This window comes from Ricinus communis, chromosome 2, assembly GCF_019578655.1.
Source record: "Ricinus communis isolate WT05 ecotype wild-type chromosome 2, ASM1957865v1, whole genome shotgun sequence".
Lineage (NCBI taxonomy): Eukaryota > Viridiplantae > Streptophyta > Magnoliopsida > Malpighiales > Euphorbiaceae > Ricinus > Ricinus communis.
Window position 1 is genome coordinate 28,885,570 of NC_063257.1, and position 18,204 is coordinate 28,903,773.

Genomic DNA, 18,204 nt, shown 5'->3' on the forward strand with positions numbered 1-18,204 from the left:
TAATTTTATAATGAAAATTATCAGTAAAGGTATGTTGATAATGTAAAGAAAATAATCCCGTAAAATGTGTACATTTTATGAATTTGACAAAACAATCCGTAATAGTGCTAATAATTTAATGTATGAAAAACTATAAAAGTGGTATGTTATCAATGTATAAGGAAATAACATCGATAAGCGTTGTTTATGTGGATATGAGAAAACAACCCTGTAAAAAGTGGTGTAATTCGGTCTAAGAGAGCGACCTCATAGTAAATTTATTAATATGAGAAAATAACCCCGTAAGAGGGGTATATGTATAAATATTAAAAATAACCCCGTGTCTGAGGATATTTATCAATCGGAAAAAATAACCCGTAATCTTGGTATATTTGTGAGTATGAGAAAAACTCATCAAAGGGTTAATTTTATAATATGAGAAAAGGACCATAAAGTGGTTTGTTTATCAATATAAAGAGAAATAACTCGGTAAAGATGTATTTATTATGGATCTGAGGAAACAACCCATAAAAGTGGGTGTAATTGCGGTCTAAGGAAACGATCTTGTAGTAGGGGTAAGTTGTTAATATGAGAAAATAACCCGTAAGAGGGTATATTTATAAATATTAAAAACAACCCCAAAGGGATATTAATCAATCGGAGAAAATAACCCCGTAATCTTGGTATATTTTTAGTATGAGAAAAAACCCTCAAAGGGTTAATTTTATAATATGAGAAAACAACCCCGTAAAAGGGATATATTTGTCAATATGAGAAAATAACCCCGTAAAATGTGTTGATTTATGAATTTGAGAAAACAAACCCATAATAGTGCTAATAATTTAATATGAAAATGACCACTAGTAAAGTGTTATATTTGTCAATATAAGAAAATAATCCCGTAAATCATGTATATTTATAATTCGGAGAAAACAACCCACAATCAAAGTAATGTGATTGCGAGGTCTAAAGAAAGCAATGAGCGTGAAAGATGGAATTGTTTAATATTAGAGAAAACAACCGAAGTAAGGAGTATAGTTATAAATATTAGAAAACAACCCCATAATTTAGTGATATTTATGAATATGAAGAAATGACCCTATAATTCTGGTATATTTGTGAGTATGAGAAAACAAGCGCTTAAATGGATTAATTTTATAATATGAGAAAACAACCCTGTAAAAAGGGTATGTTTGGCAATATAAGGAAATTGTAATACCTGAAATTTTTATATATTTAATAATGAGTTTCTATTTAAGTTAATTTTAGCTTTATTTTTATTTGGTTTAATTTGAAATGATTTAATGGAAATTTTAATATTAGTCAATTAAATGAATTATTTTTCTATACCCAATTAGTTTGAAATTTTAAGAAATTATTCAAGTAAATTATTTGAGAAATGATTATATTTTAGTTATTCAAATTTTTCCCAAATGCATATTTATATAAGTAAAATTATATATTGGAAAATTATGGTAGAAATTGTAAGGAATGTCTTTTATAAAAGAATTTTGAAAAAATTGGTATTTTAATTGATTAATGGTATTAAATTTTAAGTTGGAAATTTACTATTTAAATTAATTTTGTGTTAGGACTAAATTGGAAATTTATTATGGAATAAGGATTGAGAGTATAATTTTATTTTTATGGGATTTTAATGAAAATTTGTGAGTTTGATATTTTTGTAAATAAATATGTCGGTTAGGGGTATTTTGTAATTATATATTTTCAATAATTTGGATTTGGCCCAAATTGAATAGTTAGGGGCTTAATTGAAAGGCTAAAGGAAAGTTTAGGGGTTGAATTAAAATTCTGCAGGATGGGATTGTAAGTAATTAATGAAGTTGAGGGACTAAATTATAATAAGAAAAAGTTTGGGGGCTTAGTGTCGATATTGAAAGGAAAGAAAATCGGGGAGAGAGAAAGTAGATCGGGAGAGAGAGAGAGAGGGTGATGGCCGAAGAAGAAGAAGAAAGAGGAAGAAAGTGGCCGGGCGTGTAACACAGATTTTATATATTTAATAGTGAGTTTTTATTTAAGTTAATTTTAGCTTTATTTTTATTCAAGTAAACTATTTGAGAAATGATTATATTTTGGCTATTCAAAATTTTCCCAAATGCATATTTATATAAGTAAAATTATATATTGACAAATTTTGGAAGAAATTATAAAGGATGTTTTTATAAAAGAATTTTGGAAAAATTGGTATTATAATTGATTAGTAGTATTAAATTTTGAGTTGGAAATTGATTATTTAATTTAATTGTGTGTAGGATTTAATTGGAGGATTATTTTGGAATAAGGATTAAAAGTATAATGTTATTTTTATGGGGTTTTAATGGAAATTTGTGAGCTTGGTATTTTCGTAAATAAATATGTCGGTCGGGGGTATTTTTGTAATTGTGTATTTTCAATGAATTGGTTGGCCCAAATTAAATAGTTAAGGGCTTAATTGAAAGGCTAAAAGAAGTTTGGGGGTGAAATTAAGTCTGCAGGGATGGAATTGTAAGTAATTAAGAAGTTGAGGACCAAATTGTAATAAGGAAAGTTCGAGGGGTCGAATGTCGATATTGAAGGGAAAGAAATCGGGAGAGAGAAAGGAGGTCGGGAGAGAGAAGTAGTGTGAAGAAGGAGGAGGCCGGGCGTGCAGCGTCTTGACCTCAGTGTGTGTGGTCTGGCGTCATCTTGTTGTAGCGGCCGTGAGCCAGCGGCAGCAGCCTTCAAAGCGGTAGCGTGTTGTGAGAATGTGATGTTGACCGGTACGTGTTGGTTGTTAGTTGGCGAGGTTAGATGTGATCGGCTCCTCTCAGGAAACTCTTTGGCGATTGTGTGGCCTTTGTGGTGTGGGAGACGGAGAGATCGGTGGAGAGAAATTGGTGGCGGCCAGGCGTTTTGGGCTTTTCCGTGAGCTCCGTGGGGATGGATGATCGGAGGATGTATCCAGGCTCTCCTCGGCTCAAGAGCTTCACGATGTACCGGTTTTGTGGCGGTCGGACGTTTAGAATCGAAGGTCGAGATCGTCCGTAAATCTCCGGATGATCGGGTGTAGAGGATCAGAAAATCAGGCGGGGGATCGTCTTCCAGTAGCGTCGTTGTGGAGTCCAGATGGTGTGTGGGATCGTCGGTCGGACTCGGTGGTGGTGGTCGGTCGGCGGAGCGTCTCGATAATTTTCTTTGGCTCGTTAATTTTGAAATTCTTAGTTTAATTGTGTCTATTGGGTTATATTGAGTACTTGATGATTTTTGTGAGTCAAAAATAATTGTCATCGATTACTGCTTGTGTTTTTGTCTTTGTGTGGCGGAGTCGGGAAATAGTGAAGTTTGGGGACCCGACTCCGTTGTTTAAGTGTTGGATTTTGGAAGTGTTCTTGGCAGGGTCCTGGACCCGTTTTCTGAGGGTAATGTTATTGTGGTTTAGGTGGGTTCTCCAAGAGTCGGTCAATGAGCGATCAGGTCTAGGAGTCTGGAACCTGGGATTAATGATCGATTGTTTCATCGTTTTGATAGGTGTTTTCCGTGACTAGATTGTGATTCGTTAAGTACCGCTCCCTCACAGAGCCTTAGGGCCGAGCTAGGAGGTCGCCAAACACATGAGTTAAAGTCATATATCGGCCACGTACGTGTCATGCATAAAATTTGATTTCTTTCTTGTGAATGTTGTTTACAATTTCAATTTTTCATTTAGTTATTATTATTATCATTTGCATGATGCTTTTAAGTATTATTTAAATATGTTTTTCCTTTATTACCAATTTTAATATTGCATTAAAGGGATGGAATGACTAGATAGAACATAGGAGTTGGACGAGTGTCCCGATATAATCAAGAGATAGGGAAGGAAAAGAGGTAAGTAAAAAAATTTAGAAGAAGATTAGGACCTGCTACACAGTTAGAGCAGCCATCTCTGGGCTTAGTGGGGAATGTGTTCTTGGGGTAAGGTCCTGTCTGACAACATAGCTCTTGGGAACATGAAGCTTATTTGGATATTTAAGTGACCGGTCGGAGGTAAGGTCCACAGTCGAACATTGCTCTCGGGCGCCCGATCTTATTGGATTAAGAGCCAGAATGGCTACTAGATTTCTTATTTGGATACTTAAGTGACGGTGGAGGTAAGGTCCCTGGTCGAGCATTGCTCTCGGGCGCCAGTCTTATTGGATAAGAGCCAAAGGCTAAGGGCTGAGAGTTAAGAATAGGACTGGAGTAGGTCCACTGGTCGAGCTTTGCTCTCGGGGCGCCCGATCTGTTGGAATGAGAGGTTTGAGATGTTAGAGTTGAGGTTAGTTAAGACATAAGTGTTGGGAAATAGTGATTTTGGGATTGGGATTAGAGTTCTACTTTGAAGTACTCCGAATCCCGTTGCATGTGGAATAAATTTTGTTTAAGCATGGCATGACACATATGTTTTAACATGACACGTATGGTTCGCGTGATTTATTAATTATTTTTAAAATTAAATGGATGTGATATTGAAATGTTGGAAGCTATTTTAGATATATGATTTTAACTCACTCTAGGGGTAGCGGTCTCCATTTATATTTTTTCGGATTCGTGGTATTAGTTCTCCATGACTCTTATTCGGTAACTGAGCTCCTTCATCATTGGGTGAAGTATTTGATTTGGTATGTAAAATGGTAAATCTTAGATTCTCCATGAGTAGTAATAGTAGATGTATCGGTTGTAAATTTTCTCGACAGGTCTGCGCCTAGTATTTTAAGTAGACCAAATGTAATTTTGTAAAGTGTAACTATTAAGATGATTTGTGGTTTTAATAATATTAATTTGAGATGAGATTTGTTTAAATCGATTGAGTGTCGAGGGCTTACTTCGGGTTTTGATGTGTAAGCCTACCCATTCCACAATCTGCGATTCGAAGGCCCCTGCATTAGAGTCGTGGCCAGGCGTCGTCGTCGTCAGCGGCCAGTCGTGAGCTAGCCGGAAACGTCGGACGGTGGTAGCCCAGCTCGGCGTCATGACAAACGGCCGTCATGAGAATGTGGCGTGGGAGACGACAGGCCGTTCGGCCGTTCTTCTGATGTTAATGGCCGGTCGGTGGCGATTAGCTCCTCTCGGCAAGGGCTCTCTTCCGAGTGATGGCGGCCTTTGGGATGGCCGGGAGTTGCGAGATCCGGCAAAGTAAAATTTAGAGTGGCGGTAGGCGTTTTAGCTTTTCGTGAACTACGTGAGGAGGATGGGCGATCGGAGGCGTATCAGAGCTCTCTCGGTGAGGAAACCGCATTGAGTGCTGGGTTTCGTGGCAATCGGGCTCCATTTGTGAATCGGCCGGTGAGATCGTCCGTGAATCTCCGGGAAGATCGGGTGTCGGATCAAAAATCGGGCGAGGATCGTTATCAGCGATGTCATATTGTGAGTCAGATGGTGTGTTCGGATCATCGGCCGGGACTCCGTGGCCGGGCCGAGTCGATAAATGATCGGCGTCTCGGTGGTCTCTGGCCCGTTGATCTTAGAAATCCTTTGATTTTAAATTTGTGCTTATTGTTTTATGTTTAGTATTTAATATTTGTGGATCAAAAATAATTATCTACATCGGTTTACTGCCCTTGTGTTTTTATATTGTGTGTGTGGTCGGGAAATAGTGAAGTTTGGGGACCCGATTCAGATTGTTTAGATTGTTAAGTATTTGAAGTGTTTTTTGGCGGTCTGGACCGTTTATGGGGGAGTATATACATGTTATACAGGAAGGTTTGCTAAGATTTTGATAGAATTCTCCGGTGAGATTCTTAGGCGGTCGATCTGAGTCTAGATCTAGAACTAATGATCGATTGTTTGAGCGTTTTGATAAATTGTTTCCGTGACTAGATAGTTAGTTTGTTCACTCACTCCAATCGAGGAGCCTGGGTGGAGTTAGGAGGTCGCCAAACTGTGAGTTAAAGTCATATATCGCTTATGCACGTGTCATGCATAAAATTTGATTTACTCTGTGATTATTTATTTGCAAATTTTAATTTTTCATTTAATTATTATTGTTATTTGCATGATGCTTTTAATTACTATTTAAATATATTTTTCCTTTATCACCAATTCTAATATTGCATGATGTTTCGGGGATGGGATAGAATATAGGTGTTGGATGAGTGTTCTAATATAAATCGTCGAGAGAGATAAGGAAAGGGTAAATAGGTAAAATTTTAAGAAAGAAAGATTAGGACTGCCCACGGTGAGCATCGCTCTCCGGGCCTAGTAGAGTGTGGTTGCATGATGAGGTCCACAGTGAGCATTGCTCTCTGGGCGGCCGGCTTATTTGGAAATTTAAGTGCCAGGCCAGAGTAAGGTCCTGAGTCGGTATGCTTTCTCACAGGCGCCGATCTTGTGGATAAGAGCCCAGAAGCTAAAATTTGAGGATTAAGTGGCCATTTGGAGGTGGGTCCACAGTCAGCTTTGCTCTCTGGGCGCTAATCTGTTGGAATGAGGAGGTTTGAGATGTTAGAGTTGAGGTTGGTTGAGACATAAGTGTTGAAATAAATCGAGATGTTAGAGGTGGGAGTGGGGTTCTTTGAGAGTACTCGGATCCCGTTGCGTAATGGAATAATTTTTGTTTAAGCATGGCATGACACGTATGGTTTGCATGACTTATTAATTATTTTAAAATTTAATAATGTGATACTGAGATGTTTGAAACTGTTTTAGATATATGATTTTAACTCACTCTTGGGGTAAGCGGTCTCCGTTTCTTATTTTTGATTCCCGCGACTCTTATTGATGGCAACTCCATCATCGGGTGATGTATTTGATTTGGTATGTAAATTGGTAAATCTTAGATTCTTCGCAGTAGTAATAGTAGAGGTATCAATTGTAATGGGTCTCGCCTAATATTTTTTTTTGGCAGATCGAATTAATTGTAGATTTAATGGTTGCGAAATTATGGAATCAATAGTATTAATTGAGATGAGATTTGATTGAGCTAGCAAGTGTCGGGGCTTACTACGGGATTTGGTGGCCTTACGTCTGCCATTCTAGTCTTGGAGTCACAGGCCGTGGTTGGGGTCGTGGCGAAATAACCTATAAGCAGTGTATATCCCTGGATTGGAGAACAACCCCATGAGACAATGGTTGGTTTCAAAAGAAACAATGTGGGTGGGTGTGTACATCAATATAAGAAAATAATCCGGGTGGAATATGTATATTTATGAATATGAGAATCAACCAAGTAAGGTAGTTAATGATGCGAGATCTCGGGGAAAAAACCTGGTGGAGGGGATGGATTATGGATCTAGTAGGGAATAACCCATAATTGTGAGTGTGTTTGTGGTCACGGGGAAAACAACCTCTTTGTGGGTTAATTTTATAATATTAGAGAACAACCCGTAAGGGGTTATGTTTGTCATTATAAAAATAATCGCGTAAAATATGTATATTTATGAATTTGGGAAATAGCCATGTCTGAGGTCTAATAATTTATTATGAGAAAACGACCTCGAAAAAATGGTTTATTTATCAATATAAGAAAATAACCTCATAAAACCTTGATATTTATGAATCTGAGAAAACAATCCCTTAAAAGTAATATAATTGCGAGTCTAAGAAAACAACGTCATAGAAGTGATAAATTTTTTAATATGAGAAAACAACCTCGTAAGAAGGGTATATTTATAAATATTAGCAAACAATCCCATAATAAGGGGATATTTATCAATCGAAAAAAATAACCCCGTAATTTTAGTATATTTGTGAGTATGAGAAAACAACCCCTTAAATCGGTTAATTTTATAATATGAGAAGACCATCCCGTAAAAGGGGTATATTTGTCAATGTAAGAAAATAATTCCGTAAAACGTGTACATTTATGAATTTGAGAAAATAATCCCATAATAGTGCTAATAATTTAATATGAGAAGAAGACCTATAAAAGTGGTATATTTATCAATATAAGAAAATAACATTGTAGAATGTGTTTATTTGTGAATCTGAGAAAACAACCCCGTAAAAGTAGTGTAATTGCGAGTCTAAGAGAACAGCCTCGTAGTAAATTTATTAATATGAGAAAACAACCCCGTAAGAGGGGTGCATATACAAATATTAAAAAACAATCCCATAATACAAGGATATTTATCAATCGAAAAAAATAACCCCGTAATCTTGGTATACTTGTGAGTATGAGAAAACAACCCCTGAAATGGTTAATTTTATAATATGAGAAAACCATCCCGTAAAAGAGGTATATTTGTCAATGTAAGAAAATAGTAGCGTAAAACATGTACATTTATAAATTTGAGAAAACAATCCCATAATAGTGCTAATAATTTAATATGGGAAAAAGACCCTATAAAAGTGGTATATTTATCAATATAAGAAAATAATACCATAAAACGTGTTTATTTATGAATCTGAATAAACAACCCCATAAAAGTAGTGTAATTGCGAGTCTAAGAGAACAGCCTCGTAGTAAATTTATTAATATGAGAAAATAACCCTGTAAGAGGGGTATATGTATAAATATTAAAAAGCAACCCCGTAATACGGGGATATTTATCAATCAGAAAAAATAACCCCTTAATCTTGGTATTTTTGTAAGTATGAGAAAAAAACCCTTCAAAAGCGTTAATTCTATAATATGAGAAAATGAAGTGATTTATTTATCAATATAAAAAAAAACCCTGTAAAACGTGTTTATTTATGAATCTGAGCAAACAACCCTGTAAAAATAGTGTAATTGCGAGTCTAAAAGAACAGCCTCGTAGTAGGGGTAAATCTTTTAATATGAGAAACAACCCTGTAAGTGGAATATATTTATAAATATTAGAAAAAATTCCGTAACATGGGGATATTTATCAATCGGAGAAAATAACCCCGTAATTATGGTATATTTGTGTGTATGAGAAAACAACCCCTTTAATGGGTTAATTTTATAATATTAGAAAACAACACCGTAAAAGGGGTATATTTGTCAATATAAGAAAATAATCGCGTAAAATGTGTATATTTATGAATCTGAGAAAATAACCACATAAGAGTGCTAATAATTTAATATGAGAAAACGACCTCGAAAAAGTGGTATATTTATCAATATAAGAAAAAAACCTCATAAAACGTGTATATTTATGAATCTGAGAAAACAATCCAAGTAAAAGTAGTATAATTACGAGTCTAAGAAAACAGCATGATAGAAGTGATAAATCTTTTAATATGAGAAAATAATCCCGTAAGAAGGATATATTTATAAAAATTACCAAACAATCCCATAATAAGGGGATATTTATCAATCGGAAAAAATAATCCTATAATTTTGGTATATTTGTGAGAATTAGAAAATAACCCCTTAAATTGGTTAATTTTATAATATGAGAAAACCATCCCATAAAAGGGGTATATTTATCAGTGTAAGAAAATAATCCCGTAACACGTGTACATTTATGAATTTGAGAAAACAATCCCATAATAGTGCTAATAATTTAATATGAGAAAAAGACCCTATAAAAGTGGTATATTTATCAATATAAGAAAATAACACCATAAAATGTGTTTATTTATGAATCTAAGAAAATAACCTCATAAAAGTAGTGTAATTGCGAGTTTAAGAGAACAGTCTCATAGTAAATTTATTAATATGAGAGAACAACCTCGTAAGAGGGTTATATGTATAAATATTAAAAAACAACCCCGTAATACGGGGATATTTATCAATCGAAAAAAGTAACCCCGTAATCTTGGTATATTTGTGAGTATGAAAAAAAACCCATTAAAAGGGTTAATTTTATATTATGAGAAAAACACCCGTAAAAGTGGTTTATTTATCAATATAAGAAAATAACCCCGTAAAACGTGTTTATTTATGAATCTAAGAGAACAACTCCATAAAAGTAGTGTAATTGCGAGCCTAAAAGAACAGTCTCGTAGTAGGGGTAAATTTATTAATATGAGAAAACAACCCCGTAAGAGGGGTATATTTATAAATATTAAAAAACAACTCCGTAACAGGGGGATATTAATCAATCGGAGAAAATAACCCCGTAATCTTGGTATATTTTTTAGTATGAGAAAAAAATCCCCTCAAAAGGATTTTATAATATGAGAAAATAATCCCGTAAAAGGGATATATTTGTCAATATGAGAAAATAACCCTGTAAAACGTGTTGATTTATGAATTTGAGAAAACAACCCCATAATAGTGTTAATTATTTAATATGAGAAAATGACACCATAAAAGTGTTATATTTGTCAATATAAGAAAATAATCCCGTAAAACATATATATTTATAATTCGGAAAAACAACCACATAAAAGTAGTGTGAATTCAGATGTAAGAAAAGCTAAAATCAAATGAAAGGGTAGAATTGTTTAATATGAGAAAACAACCACGTAAGAGGAGTATATTTATAAATATTAGAAAACAACCCGTAATTGGTGATGTTTATGGATATGAAGAATAACCCGTAGATTGATATGTTTGTGGTGTGAGAAAATAACCCCTTAAATGGATTAATTTTATAATGTGAGAAACAACCCCGTAAAAGAGGTATGTTTAGCAATATAAGAGAAACCAGGTAAAACATGTATATCTATGAATTAGAGAAAACAACCCCATAATAGTGCTAATAATTTAATATAAGAAAACAACCTTGTGAAAGTAGTATAATTATCAATATAAGAAAATAACCCCGTAAAACGTGTATATTTATTAATATGAGAAAACAACCCCGTAAAAGTAGTGTAATTGCGAGTCTCAGAAAAAGCCTCGTAGAAGAGATAAATTATGAATCTAATAAAATAACTCCATAATTGTGGTATATTTGTGAGTATGAGAAAACAACCCCTTAAATAGACTTATTTTATAATATAAGAAAACAACCCCGTAAAGGGGGTATATTTGTCAATATAAGAAAATAACGTTGTAAAATGTGTATATTTATGAATTTTAAAAAATAACCCCATAATAGTGCTAATAATTTAATATGAGAAAACGACACCGTAAAAATTGAATATTTATCAATATAAGAAAATAACCCCGTACAACTTGTATATTTATGAATCTTAGAAAATAACCCCGTAAAAGTACTACAATTGCGAGTCTAAGAGAATAGCCTCGTAGTTCGGGTAAATCTTTTAATATGAGAAACAACTCTGTAAGTGGGATATATTTATAAATATTAGAAAAAATCCCGTAATATGGGGATATTTATCAATTGGAGAAAATAACCCCGTAATTATGATATATTTGTGTGTATGAGAAAACAATCCCTTTAATGGGTTAATTTTGTAATATTAGAAAACAACCCCGTAAAAGGGGTACATTTGTCAATATAAGAAAATAATCGCGTAAAATGTGTATATTTATGAATTTGAGGAAATAACCACATAAGAGTGCTAATAATTTAATATGAGAAAACGACCTTGAAAAAGTGGTATATTTATCAATATTAAAAAACAACCCTGTAACACGGGGATATTAATCAATCGGGAATCTTGATATATTTTTGGTATGAAAAAACCTCAGGGAATGGTTGAATTTTATGAAAACAACCAGGCGGGGATGTGTGAGGAGAATAACCAGGTAATGGTGCTAATAATTTAATGTGAAAATGACCTTGAGTAAAAGTGCTATATTTGTCAATATAAGAAAATAATCCCGTAAAACATGTATATTTATAATTCAGAGAAAATAACCCCATAAAAGTAATGTAATTACGAGTCTAATAAAACAGCATCGTAGAAAGAATAAATTGTTTAATATGAGAAAACAACCCCGTAAGAGGAGTATATTTATAAATGTGGAAAACAACCGTAGTTGGGTGGTGTTTATGGATCCTCATGTAATTCTGGTATATTTGTGAGTATGAGAAAACAACCTCTTAAATGGATTAATTTTATAATATGAGAAAAGAACCCCGTAAAAGGGTTATGTTTGGCAATATAAAAAAATAATCCGTAAAACGTGTATATCTATGAATTAGAGATAAGAGCTTCAAAATAGTGTAATTTAATATGAGAAAACAACCTTGTGAAAGTGGTATACACTTATCAATATAAGAAAATAATCCCGTCAAACATGTATATTTATGAATATCAGAAAACAACCCCGTAAAAGTAGTGTAATTGCGAGTCTCAGAAAAAAGCCTCGTAGAAGAGATAAATTATGAATCTAATGAAATAACCCCGTAATTGTGGTATATTTGTGAGTATGAGAAAACAACCCCTTAAATGGATTTATTTTATAATATGAGAAAACAATCCAGTAAAAGGGGTATATTTGTCAATATAAGAATAACGCTGTAAAACGTGTATATTTATGAATTTGAAAAAATAACCGCATAATAGTGCTAATAATTTAATATGAGAAAACGACACCGTAAAAGTGGAATATTTATCAATATAAGAAAACAACTCCATAAAACTTGTATATTTATGAATCATAGAAAACAAACCCGTAAAAGTAGTGTAATTGCGAATCTAAGAGAATAGCCTCGTAGTATGGGTAAATCTTTTAATATGAGAAATAATCCTGTAAGTGGGATATATTTATAAATATTAGAAAAAAACCCTTAATACGGGGATGTTTATCAATCGGAGAAAATAACCACGTAATTGTGGTATATTTGTGAGTATGAAAAAATAACACCTTAAATGGGTTAATTTTATAATATAAGAAAATAACCCTGTAAAACGAGTATATTTGTCGATATAAGAAAATAATCCTATAAAATATGTATATTTATGAATTTGAGAGAACAACCCGGTAAAAATAGTGTAATTGCGAGTCTAAGAAAATAGTATTGTAGAATGGGTAAATTTTTTAACATGAGAAAACAACCCCGTAAGAGGGGTATATTTTTAAATATTGAAAACAACCCCGTAACTTGGGGATATTTATCAATCAGAGAAAATAACCTTGTAATTGTGGTATATTTGTGAGTATGAAAAAATAACGCCTTAAATAGGTTAATTTATAATATGAATAAACAACCCTGTAAAACGGTTGTATCTATCGATATAAGAAAGTAATACTATAAAACATGTATATTTATGAATCTGAGAAAACCACCCGGTAAAAGTAGTGTAGTTACAAGTCTAAGAAAACAGCATCATAGTAGGAGTAAATTTTTTAATATGAGAAACAACCAAGTAGAGGGTATGTTTATAAATATTAGAAACAACCAAGTATTTGTAGTGATATTTATCAATCGGTAAAATAACCTATGATTGTGGTATGTTTGGTGTGGTAAATAATTTCTTAAATGGGTTAATTTATATTATGAGGAGAAACAAACTGGTAAAAGAGGGTATGGTATTCAATATAAAAGAATAACCCAAGTAAAATATGTATATTTATGAATCTAAGAAAATAATCCCGTAAAATTAGTGTAATTGCGAGTCTCAGAAAACAACCTCGTATAAGAAGTATATTTATCAATATAAGAAAAGAACCCCGTAAAACATGTATATTAATGAATTTGAGAAAACAACCCATAATAGTGCTAATAATATAATATGAGAAAACGATGCCATAAAAGTGGTATATTTATCAATATAAGAAAATAACTCCATAAAATATGTATATTTATGAATATAAGAAAATAATCCCTTGAAAATAGTATAATTACGAGTCTTAGAAAATAGCCTCGAGAAATAATCCCGTAAGATGGTATATTTATAAATATTAAAAAACAACCCCCTAATAAGGGGTTATTTATCAAACGGAGAAAATACCGCGTAATTTTAGTATATTTGTGAGTATGAGAAAACAACCCACTAAATGGGTTAATTTTACAATATGAGAAAACAATCCCGTAAAAGGGGTATATTTGTCAATAAAAGAAATAATCTCGTAAAACGTGCACATTTATGAATTTGAGAAAACAACCCCATAATAGTGCTAATAATTTAATATGAGAAACAGACCCTGTAAAAGTAGTATATTTATAAATATAAGAAAATAACCCCATAAAACGTATTTATTTATGAATATGAGAAAACAACCCCGTAAAAGTAGTGTAATTGCGAGTTTAAGAGAACAGCCTCGTAGTAAATTTATTAATATGAGAAAACAACTCCGTAAGAGGGGTATATTTACATATATTAAAAAACAACCCCCATAATACAAGGATATTTATCAATCGAAGAAAATAACCCAGTAATCTTGGTATATATGTGAGTATGAGAAAAAACCCCTCAAACAGATTAATCTTATAATATGAGAAAATAACCCCGTAAAAGGGGTATATTTGTTAACATAAGAAAATAACCCCGTAAAATGAGTTTATTTATAAATTTGAGAAAATAATCCTATAATAGTGCTAATAATTTAATATGAGAAAACGACCCCATAAAAGTGGTATATTTATCAATATAAGAAATTAATAACCTAAAACATATATATTTATAAATCGGAGAAAACAACCCCGTAAAAGTAATGTAATTGCGAGTATAAGAAAATAGCGTCGTAGAAGGGGTAAATTTTCAGATATGAGAAAACAACCCCGTAAGAGGAGTATATTTATAAATATTAGAAAATAACCCCGTAATATAGGAATATTTATCAGTCGGAGAAAATAACCTGATAATTGTGGTATATTTGTGAGTATGAGAAAACAACCCCTTGAATGGGTTAATTTTATGATATGAGAAAACAACCCTATAAAATATGTATATTTATGAATCTAGAAAAACAACTCTCGAAGAGAGGTATGTTTATAAATATTAGAAAACAACCCCATAATTCGCTGATATTTATGAATCTGATGAAATAACCCCGTAATTATGGTATATTTGTGAGTATGAGAAAACAACCCCTTAAATGGGTTAATTTTATAATATGATAAAAAAATCCCGCAAAAGGGGTATATTTGTTAATATAAAAAAATAACCCCATAAAATGTGTATATTAATGAATTTGAGAAAACAACCCCATAATAGTGCTAAAAAATTAATATGAGAAAATGACCCTGTAAAAGTGGTATATTTATCAATATAAGAAAATAACTCCGTAAAACGTGTATATTTATGAATATGAGAAAACAATCCCGTAAAAATAGTGTAATTGCGAGTCTCAGAAAACAGTCTCGTAGAAGGGGTAAATTTTCTAATGTGAGAAAATAACTCTGTAAGAGGGTTATATTTATAAATATTAGATAACAACCCCGTAATACGGGAATATTTATCAATCGGAGAAAATAACTACATAATTATGGTATATTTGTGAGTATGAGAAAATAACCCTTTAAATGAATTAATTTTATAATATGAGAAAATAACCCCATAAAAGGGGTATATTTGTCAATATAAGAAAATAATCCCGTAAAACGTGTATATTTATGAATTTGAGAAAACAACCACATAATACTTGTCGACCCCACGTGGGCCCGTGGCCGACACTAGGGAATGGGTGAGGAGCAGGCCCATAGAAACCCGTAGTAAGCGACACTCGTTTGATTTAAACAAATCTCATCTCAAATTAATATTATTAAAACCACAAATCATCTTAATAGCTACATTCTACATAAATACTTGGTCACGGGAAAAACTAGGGCGAGAAGAGCTCAGAAAATTCAGGTAATCACATTTACTATTACTACCGCGGAGAATCTAAGATTACCAGTTCCATACCAAATCAAATACATCACCCGATGATGAAGGAGTCGGATTCTTGAATAAGAGTCATGGGAGAACTACTTGATCACGAATCCGAAAAAACATAAATGGAGGTATTAGTCTCGAGAGTGAGTTAAAATCAAATAATCCGGGAACTATTGCATTCTTCTCGGAAAACATAGATTGTTCAAATCGAGTATATCAAATCATGCACATAAATACCAATCATACTATAATCATACTCTATTACTTTCTTCACGGGAAAATATTAGTCATGCACGTAAATACAATCCATATTATAATCATACCATAATAAATAAATAAATAAATAAATAAAATATATTTTTACTTTTACGGGACAGTGGCTCGGTGAGACCCCAAACCCCAAAATCTAGTAGCCATTCGGCTCTCTTAATCCAATAAGGCCAAACTCGATCGAGGGTCCTTACCTCCGACTGAACACTTGATTCCAAATAAGTAGGCACCCGGGAGGCAAGCTCGGTCGGGGACCAACTCCGTGATCAGCGAACTCGGTGAGGAGAGCAATGCTCGATCGGGGCAAACAAATCCATAATAATCTTATATCTAAGATCATTACAGGATGCTTGTGATCTGATGTAACCCATCGAGGCGGCATGTTCTCTGAGCCATTTCCCAAATCGCAATCCACCACATTTAATAAATATTATTGTCTAATTAAATCATTCAAACATATCAAATAACGATTATCAATTTAGAGTAAGACTTGAGGCAACTCATAAGGAAAACTGATTATATTTGGTATTATCATAACATTACTATAATAACACTTATATTACCTTTAATAATTAGTAATTCGTTGAAATTATTTACGTTCGCGAAACTAATAACCATATTAAGCATGAACTTTCAAAATAGCATATTAAATCAAACTTAACCATGATAAGCGCAATGATTAAATGACTTTAACTCACACGAGTTGGGCCTCCTAGCTCTCCAGGTGCCTCGGTTGGAGCGGTAGAACAGATCAATCTAGTCACGGAAAATAATTTATCAAAACGATGAAACAATTCTGATAGATCCTAGGTGCAGATTCCAGGGTGGCTAGAATCTCGACCTGGAACTCACAAAGTCAGTGAGAACCTCCCTACAACCAGACACACCCCAAGTAAAGCAGGTCAGGGACTGCCGGAAAAACACTCCAAATATCCAACAATTTAAACAACGAATCGGGTCTAGCTTACGCTATTCCAGGCTCATACAACAGACCTAAAATTCCAGGCGAGTGACCCGGCGAATGATTATTTTTGACTCATAAAATCATGAAATACCAATATAATCCATGAACCTGATTAAACCAAGAATTTCTAAAATTAATAGGCCAAAGAAAATTAAAGGGCGCTCGATCGCTCGATGGGCTAAGCCTCAGGCAGGGTCGGTCGGCGATCACAAGACCTGTCGGACTTTCCTGGCTGACCCAGCGGTGATGTGATCCTGCTTAGATTTTTGATCGACACCCGATCATCCGGAGGAATTTGCGGGCGATCTCGTGATGGGTTCTGAAAGAGCCGGTCGCCCGCAAAACCGGTGCCATCAGCGAAGCTTGAGGAGGAGGAGTGGGAGTCGTCCTCCCGATCGTCCATCCTCCGGCCGGATCTCGCCGGAAAAGCTAAAAGCAGCTGCCACTAGCTCTCTCTCAGCGGGATCTTAGTCTCAAAGCCACCCGCCAATCATGCGTAAAAGCTCTCGTAGGGAGCCGATCGCCACCCAACTCGGCGCCCAGTAATGGCAGTAAGCAGTGCACTGGAAGCCGCTGCCTGCCTGCGATTCTCGTAGCCTCACCATTGGAGGCCAGCTGCCTCGCCAGTGTGCCTCCGGCCCGGGCTAAATCACCCAAGCCATGCTTGGCCATAGCCTTCCTCCACTTTCTTCTTGACCCATCGCCTCTCTCTCTCCAGATCTCTCTCTAGGGTTCTTTCTTGATATCGACATTTGACCCCTGAACTTTTTCTTATTACAATTTGGTCCCTCGACTGCCTAGTCTTACAATTTCATCATGCGTAGTTAATTTGACTCCCAAACTTCTTTTTAGCCTTTCAATTAAGCCCTTGGCTAATTAAGTTGGGTGAATCAATTCTTGAAATCTGATTACAAAATACACAGTAGACATATTTATTTACGAAAATACCAAACTCACAAATTTCCATTAAAACCCAATAAAAATAGCATTATGCTTTCAGTCCTTGTTCCCAAAATAAATTTCCAGTTTGGGATTTAATCTACTAATCAGTTATAATACCAATTTTCCCAAAATTCTTTATAAAAAACATCCTTTATAATTTCTTCCAGGATTTTTTCAATATAATTTTACTTATATAAATATGCGTTTGGGAAAATTTTGGATAATGATATCATTTCAAGATTAAACTGGATAATATTAAAGATTAAGCAAGATAAAAACTCATTATTAAATATATAAAAATTCGAGTGTTACAATCGCTAATAATTTCATATGAGGAAATGGTAGTGTAAAAGTGGTATATTTATCAATATAAGAAAATAACCCGAGTAAAACGTGTTTATTTATGAATCTTAGAAAACAACCCTGTAAAAGTAGTGTAATTCGCGACTCTAGGAAAACGGTCGTGAAGGGATAAATTTTTGAATATGAGAAAATAACCCCGTAAGAGGTATATTTATAAATGT